The following is a 9244-nucleotide window of genomic DNA, read 5'->3' on the forward strand; positions in this document are numbered from 1 at the left end:
ACATTCACTTTTTCAAACAAAAACATTTTTTTTAACAAAAACATTTTTTTTAACAAAAAGTTGTTTCAACTCATGTACCTATCTATCCATCCATCCATCCATCCATCCATCCATCCATCCATCCATCCATCCATCCATCCATCCATCCATCACTCCATCCATCAATCTATCTATAGAAATAGACACTTACCTGTCAGCATTGGTGCTGTTTCAGCACTCGTGCTGATATGCACGGCAAATGCAACCATTTTGCATTGACAGGTGAACAGCTGGGGGAAAACTCAAGTTCAGTTTGCGTCAGGGCGTCTGCATGGATGCAGGGTCAAAGGCCAAAGGCCTGGCACGCTACCTCACCTAACCAGCTAAACCTACCCACCACCTGCACAAAAAAACAGAAAACAAAACCAAAAAACACTGACCACTGGCGGGACCTACACAGACCCTACCCAAAATATACCAGGATAGACCACCCCTATATAAAATAACCCTAGATACAACAGCAATTTATAAAATAGACCCCTGTTAAAAAAAAACAAATCTAAAAAATAAAGTGCAGTACCGTGTCTACACACCTGGTGGCGCTAGAGGCGCACCAAACCACCACCAGTCGACTAGCCATACATCAATTACTATATAAACCAAGTTTCGTACAGATAAAACACACCGTTGCAGATATATGGACAGTTAAGATTCGGCCAATCAGATGCCCTTTATGCAAATGAGGGTGGTTACTAATGAGGGTGAAAGTCGTTTTTACCTCCCTACCTATATGCCATTTTAACCCTAACCTAACCATAGCCCCAAACTAACCCTAAACCCAAACTAACCATTAGTCCAAAGACTACTTTCAATATTTAACACAAAACAATAAAAAAATATGAACAAACAGTCGATCAAACTCATCTATCCATCTATCCATCTATCCATCTATCCATCTATCTATCCATCCATCCATCCATCACTCCATCACTCCATCACTCCATCCATCCATGTATAACACAGGCCTAAAAACATTCACTTTTTCAAACAAAAACTTTTTTTTTTTTAACAAAAAGTTGTTTAAACTCATGTATCTATATATTCATCTATTCATCTATCTATCTATTTATCTATCTATCCATCCATCCATCCATCCATCCATCCATCACTCCATCCATCCATGTATAACACAGGCCTAAAAACATTCACTTTTTCAAACAAAAACATATTTTTTTTAACAAAAAGTGGTTTAAACTCATGTATCTATATATTCATCTATTCATCTATCTATCCATCCATCCATCCATCCATCCATCACTCCATCACTCCATCCATCAATGTAACACAGGCCTAAAAAACATTCACTTTTTCAAACAAAAACATTTTTTTTAACAAAAACATTTTTTTTAACAAAAAGTTGTTTCAACTCATGTACCTATCTATCCATCCATCCATCCATCCATCCATCCATCCATCCATCCATCCATCCATCCATCCATCCATCACTCCATCCATCAATCTATCTATAGAAATAGACACTTACCTGTCAGCATTGGTGCTGTTTCAGCACTCGTGCTGATATGCACGGCAAATGCAACCATTTTGCATTGACAGGTGAACAGCTGGGGGAAAACTCAAGTTCAGTTTGCGTCAGGGCGTCTGCATGGATGCAGGGTCAAAGGCCAAAGGCCTGGCACGCTACCTCACCTAACCAGCTAAACCTACCCACCACCTGCACAAAAAAAACAGAAAACAAAACCAAAAAACACTGACCACTGGCGGGACCTACACAGACCCTACCCAAAATATACCAGGATAGACCACCCCTATATAAAATAACCCTAGATACAACAGCAATTTATAAAATAGACCCCTGTTAAAAAAAAACAAATCTAAAAAATAAAGTGCAGTACCGTGTCTACACACCTGGTGGCGCTAGAGGCGCACCAAACCACCACCAGTCGACTAGCCATACATCAATTACTATATAAACCAAGTTTCGTACAGATAAAACACACCGTTGCAGATATATGGACAGTTAAGATTCGGCCAATCAGATGCCCTTTATGCAAATGAGGGTGGTTACTAATGAGGGTGAAAGTCGTTTTTACCTCCCTACCTAACTCTAACCCTAACCCTAACCCTAACCCTAACCTAACCATAGCCTCAAACTAACCCTAAACCCAAACTAACCATTAGTCCAAAGACTACTTTCAATATTTAACACAAAACAATAAAAAAATATGAACAAACAGTCGATCAAACTCATCTATCCATCTATCCATCTATCCATCTATCCATCTATCTATCCATCCATCCATCCATCCATCCATCACTCCATCACTCCATCACTCCATCCATCCATGTATAACACAGGCCTAAAAACATTCACTTTTTCAAACAAAAACTTTTTTTTTTTTAACAAAAAGTTGTTTAAACTCATGTATCTATATATTCATCTATTCATCTATCTATCTATTTATCTATCTATCCATCCATCCATCCATCCATCCATCACTCCATCCATCCATGTATAACACAGGCCTAAAAACATTCACTTTTTCAAACAAAAACATATTTTTTTTAACAAAAAGTGGTTTAAACTCATGTATCTATATATTCATCTATTCATCTATCTATCCATCCATCCATCCATCCATCCATCACTCCATCACTCCATCCATCAATGTAACACAGGCCTAAAAAACATTCACTTTTTCAAACAAAAACATTTTTTTTAACAAAAACATTTTTTTTAACAAAAAGTTGTTTCAACTCATGTACCTATCTATCCATCCATCCATCCATCCATCCATCCATCCATCCATCCATCCATCCATCCATCCATCCATCCATCCATCACTCCATCCATCAATCTATCTATAGAAATAGACACTTACCTGTCAGCATTGGTGCTGTTTCAGCACTCGTGCTGATATGCACGGCAAATGCAACCATTTTGCATTGACAGGTGAACAGCTGGGGGAAAACTCAAGTTCAGTTTGCGTCAGGGCGTCTGCATGGATGCAGGGTCAAAGGCCAAAGGCCTGGCACGCTACCTCACCTAACCAGCTAAACCTACCCACCACCTGCACAAAAAAACAGAAAACAAAACCAAAAAACACTGACCACTGGCGGGACCTACACAGACCCTACCCAAAATATACCAGGATAGACCACCCCTATATAAAATAACCCTAGATACAACAGCAATTTATAAAATAGACCCCTGTTAAAAAAAAACAAATCTAAAAAATAAAGTGCAGTACCGTGTCTACACACCTGGTGGCGCTAGAGGCGCACCAAACCACCACCAGTCGACTAGCCATACATCAATTACTATATAAACCAAGTTTCGTACAGATAAAACACACCGTTGCAGATATATGGACAGTTAAGATTCGGCCAATCAGATGCCCTTTATGCAAATGAGGGTGGTTACTAATGAGGGTGAAAGTCGTTTTTACCTCCCTACCTAACCCTAACCCTAACCCTAACCCTAACCCTAACCCTAACCCTAACCCTAACCCACCCCTATATAAAATAACCCTAGATACAACAGCAATTTATAAAATAGACCCCTGTTAAAAAAAAACAAATCTAAAAAATAAAGTGCAGTACCGTGTCTACACACCTGGTGGCGCTAGAGGCGCACCAAACCACCACCAGTCGACTAGCCATACATCAATTACTATATAAACCAAGTTTCGTACAGATAAAACACACCGTTGCAGATATATGGACAGTTAAGATTCGGCCAATCAGATGCCCTTTATGCAAATGAGGGTGGTTACTAATGAGGGTGAAAGTCGTTTTTACCTCCCTACCTATATGCCATTTTAACCCTAACCTAACCATAGCCTCAAACAAACACTAAACCCAAACTAACCATTAGTCCAAAGACTACTTTCAATATTTAACACAAAACAATAAAAAAATATGAACAAACAGTCGATCAAACTCATCTATCCATCTATCCATCTATCCATCTATCCATCTATCTATCCATCCATCCATCCATCACTCCATCACTCCATCACTCCATCCATCCATGTATAACACAGGCCTAAAAACATTCACTTTTTCAAACAAAAACTTTTTTTTTTTTAACAAAAAGTTGTTTAAACTCATGTATCTATATATTCATCTATTCATCTATCTATCTATTTATCTATCTATCCATCCATCCATCCATCCATCCATCACTCCATCCATCCATGTATAACACAGGCCTAAAAACATTCACTTTTTCAAACAAAAACATATTTTTTTTAACAAAAAGTGGTTTAAACTCATGTATCTATATATTCATCTATTCATCTATCTATCCATCCATCCATCCATCCATCCATCACTCCATCACTCCATCCATCAATGTAACACAGGCCTAAAAAACATTCACTTTTTCAAACAAAAACATTTTTTTTAACAAAAACATTTTTTTTAACAAAAAGTTGTTTCAACTCATGTACCTATCTATCCATCCATCCATCCATCCATCCATCCATCCATCCATCCATCCATCCATCCATCCATCACTCCATCCATCAATCTATCTATAGAAATAGACACTTACCTGTCAGCATTGGTGCTGTTTCAGCACTCGTGCTGATATGCACGGCAAATGCAACCATTTTGCATTGACAGGTGAACAGCTGGGGGAAAACTCAAGTTCAGTTTGCGTCAGGGCGTCTGCATGGATGCAGGGTCAAAGGCCAAAGGCCTGGCACGCTACCTCACCTAACCAGCTAAACCTACCCACCACCTGCACAAAAAAACAGAAAACAAAACCAAAAAACACTGACCACTGGCGGGACCTACACAGACCCTACCCAAAATATACCAGGATAGACCACCCCTATATAAAATAACCCTAGATACAACAGCAATTTATAAAATAGACCCCTGTTAAAAAAAAACAAATCTAAAAAATAAAGTGCAGTACCGTGTCTACACACCTGGTGGCGCTAGAGGCGCACCAAACCACCACCAGTCGACTAGCCATACATCAATTACTATATAAACCAAGTTTCGTACAGATAAAACACACCGTTGCAGATATATGGACAGTTAAGATTCGGCCAATCAGATGCCCTTTATGCAAATGAGGGTGGTTACTAATGAGGGTGAAAGTCGTTTTTACCTCCCTACCTATATGCCATTTTAACCCTAACCTAACCATAGCCTCAAACTAACCCTAAACCCAAACTAACCATTAGTCCAAAGACTACTTTCAATATTTAACACAAAACAATAAAAAAATATGAACAAACAGTCGATCAAACTCATCTATCCATCTATCCATCTATCCATCTATCCATCTATCTATCCATCCATCCATCCATCACTCCATCACTCCATCACTCCATCCATCCATGTATAACACAGGCCTAAAAACATTCACTTTTTCAAACAAAAACTTTTTTTTTTTTAACAAAAAGTTGTTTAAACTCATGTATCTATATATTCATCTATTCATCTATCTATCTATTTATCTATCTATCCATCCATCCATCCATCCATCCATCACTCCATCCATCCATGTATAACACAGGCCTAAAAACATTCACTTTTTCAAACAAAAACATATTTTTTTTAACAAAAAGTGGTTTAAACTCATGTATCTATATATTCATCTATTCATCTATCTATCCATCCATCCATCCATCCATCCATCACTCCATCACTCCATCCATCAATGTAACACAGGCCTAAAAAACATTCACTTTTTCAAACAAAAACATTTTTTTTAACAAAAACATTTTTTTTAACAAAAAGTTGTTTCAACTCATGTACCTATCTATCCATCCATCCATCCATCCATCCATCCATCCATCCATCCATCCATCCATCCATCCATCCATCCATCCATCCATCCATCCATCCATCCATCCATCACTCCATCCATCAATCTATCTATAGAAATAGACACTTACCTGTCAGCATTGGTGCTGTTTCAGCACTCGTGCTGATATGCACGGCAAATGCAACCATTTTGCATTGACAGGTGAACAGCTGGGGGAAAACTCAAGTTCAGTTTGCGTCAGGGCGTCTGCATGGATGCAGGGTCAAAGGCCAAAGGCCTGGCACGCTACCTCACCTAACCAGCTAAACCTACCCACCACCTGCACAAAAAAACAGAAAACAAAACCAAAAAACACTGACCACTGGCGGGACCTACACAGACCCTACCCAAAATATACCAGGATAGACCACCCCTATATAAAATAACCCTAGATACAACAGCAATTTATAAAATAGACCCCTGTTAAAAAAAAACAAATCTAAAAAATAAAGTGCAGTACCGTGTCTACACACCTGGTGGCGCTAGAGGCGCACCAAACCACCACCAGTCGACTAGCCATACATCAATTACTATATAAACCAAGTTTCGTACAGATAAAACACACCGTTGCAGATATATGGACAGTTAAGATTCGGCCAATCAGATGCCCTTTATGCAAATGAGGGTGGTTACTAATGAGGGTGAAAGTCGTTTTTACCTCCCTACCTATATGCCATTTTAACCCTAACCTAACCTAACCATAGCCCCAAACTAACCCTAAACCCAAACTAACCATTAGTCCAAAGACTACTTTCAATATTTAACACAAAACAATAAAAAAATATGAACAAACAGTCGATCAAACTCATCTATCCATCTATCCATCTATCCATCTATCCATCTATCTATCCATCCATCCATCCATCACTCCATCACTCCATCACTCCATCCATCCATGTATAACACAGGCCTAAAAACATTCACTTTTTCAAACAAAAACTTTTTTTTTTTTAACAAAAAGTTGTTTAAACTCATGTATCTATATATTCATCTATTCATCTATCTATCTATTTATCTATCTATCCATCCATCCATCCATCCATCCATCCATCACTCCATCACTCCATCCATCCATGTATAACACAGGCCTAAAAACATTCACTTTTTCAAACAAAAACATATTTTTTTTAACAAAAAGTGGTTTAAACTCATGTATCTATATATTCATCTATTCATCTATCTATCCATCCATCCATCCATCCATCCATCACTCCATCACTCCATCCATCAATGTAACACAGGCCTAAAAAACATTCACTTTTTCAAACAAAAACATTTTTTTTAACAAAAACATTTTTTTTAACAAAAAGTTGTTTCAACTCATGTACCTATCTATCCATCCATCCATCCATCCATCCATCCATCCATCCATCCATCCATCCATCCATCCATCCATCCATCACTCCATCCATCAATCTATCTATAGAAATAGACACTTACCTGTCAGCATTGGTGCTGTTTCAGCACTCGTGCTGATATGCACGGCAAATGCAACCATTTTGCATTGACAGGTGAACAGCTGGGGGAAAACTCAAGTTCAGTTTGCGTCAGGGCGTCTGCATGGATGCAGGGTCAAAGGCCAAAGGCCTGGCACGCTACCTCACCTAACCAGCTAAACCTACCCACCACCTGCACAAAAAAACAGAAAACAAAACCAAAAAACACTGACCACTGGCGGGACCTACACAGACCCTACCCAAAATATACCAGGATAGACCACCCCTATATAAAATAACCCTAGATACAACAGCAATTTATAAAATAGACCCCTGTTAAAAAAAAACAAATCTAAAAAATAAAGTGCAGTACCGTGTCTACACACCTGGTGGCGCTAGAGGCGCACCAAACCACCACCAGTCGACTAGCCATACATCAATTACTATATAAACCAAGTTTCGTACAGATAAAACACACCGTTGCAGATATATGGACAGTTAAGATTCGGCCAATCAGATGCCCTTTATGCAAATGAGGGTGGTTACTAATGAGGGTGAAAGTCGTTTTTACCTCCCTACCTAACCCTAACCCTAACCCTAACCCTAACTCTAACCTAACCCTAACCCTAACCAACCCTAACCCTAAGGCCAAAGGCCTGGCACGCTACCTCACCTAACCAGCTAAACCTACCCACCACCTGCACAAAAAAACAGAAAACAAAACCAAAAAACACTGACCACTGGCGGGACCTACACAGACCCTACCCAAAATATACCAGGATAGACCACCCCTATATAAAATAACCCTAGATACAACAGCAATTTATAAAATAGACCCCTGTTAAAAAAAAACAAATCTAAAAAATAAAGTGCAGTACCGTGTCTACACACCTGGTGGCGCTAGAGGCGCACCAAACCACCACCAGTCGACTAGCCATACATCAATTACTATATAAACCAAGTTTCGTACAGATAAAACACACCGTTGCAGATATATGGACAGTTAAGATTCGGCCAATCAGATGCCCTTTATGCAAATGAGGGTGGTTACTAATGAGGGTGAAAGTCGTTTTTACCTCCCTACCTATATGCCATTTTAACCCTAACCTAACCTAACCATAGCCCCAAACTAACCCTAAACCCAAACTAACCATTAGTCCAAAGACTACTTTCAATATTTAACACAAAACAATAAAAAAATATGAACAAACAGTCGATCAAACTCATCTATCCATCTATCCATCTATCCATCTATCCATCTATCTATCCATCCATCACTCCATCCATCAATCTATCTATAGAAATAGACACTTACCTGTCAGCATTGGTGCTGTTTCAGCACTCGTGCTGATATGCACGGCAAATGCAACCATTTTGCATTGACAGGTGAACAGCTGGGGGAAAACTCAAGTTCAGTTTGCGTCAGGGCGTCTGCATGGATGCAGGGTCAAAGGCCAAAGGCCTGGCACGCTACCTCACCTAACCAGCTAAACCTACCCACCACCTGCACAAAAAAACAGAAAACAAAACCAAAAAACACTGACCACTGGCGGGACCTACACAGACCCTACCCAAAATATACCAGGATAGACCACCCCTATATAAAATAACCCTAGATACAACAGCAATTTATAAAATAGACCCCTGTTAAAAAAAAACAAATCTAAAAAATAAAGTGCAGTACCGTGTCTACACACCTGGTGGCGCTAGAGGCGCACCAAACCACCACCAGTCGACTAGCCATACATCAATTACTATATAAACCAAGTTTCGTACAGATAAAACACACCGTTGCAGATATATGGACAGTTAAGATTCGGCCAATCAGATGCCCTTTATGCAAATGAGGGTGGTTACTAATGAGGGTGAAAGTCGTTTTTACCTCCCTACCTATATGCCATTTTAACCCTAACCTAACCATAGCCCCAAACTAACCCTAAACCCAAACTAACCATTAGTCCAAAGACTACTTTCAATATTTAAC

This window comes from Leuciscus leuciscus (genome assembly GCF_965113295.1).
Source record: "Leuciscus leuciscus genome assembly, contig: HAP1_SCAFFOLD_83, whole genome shotgun sequence".
Lineage (NCBI taxonomy): Eukaryota > Metazoa > Chordata > Actinopteri > Cypriniformes > Leuciscidae > Leuciscus > Leuciscus leuciscus.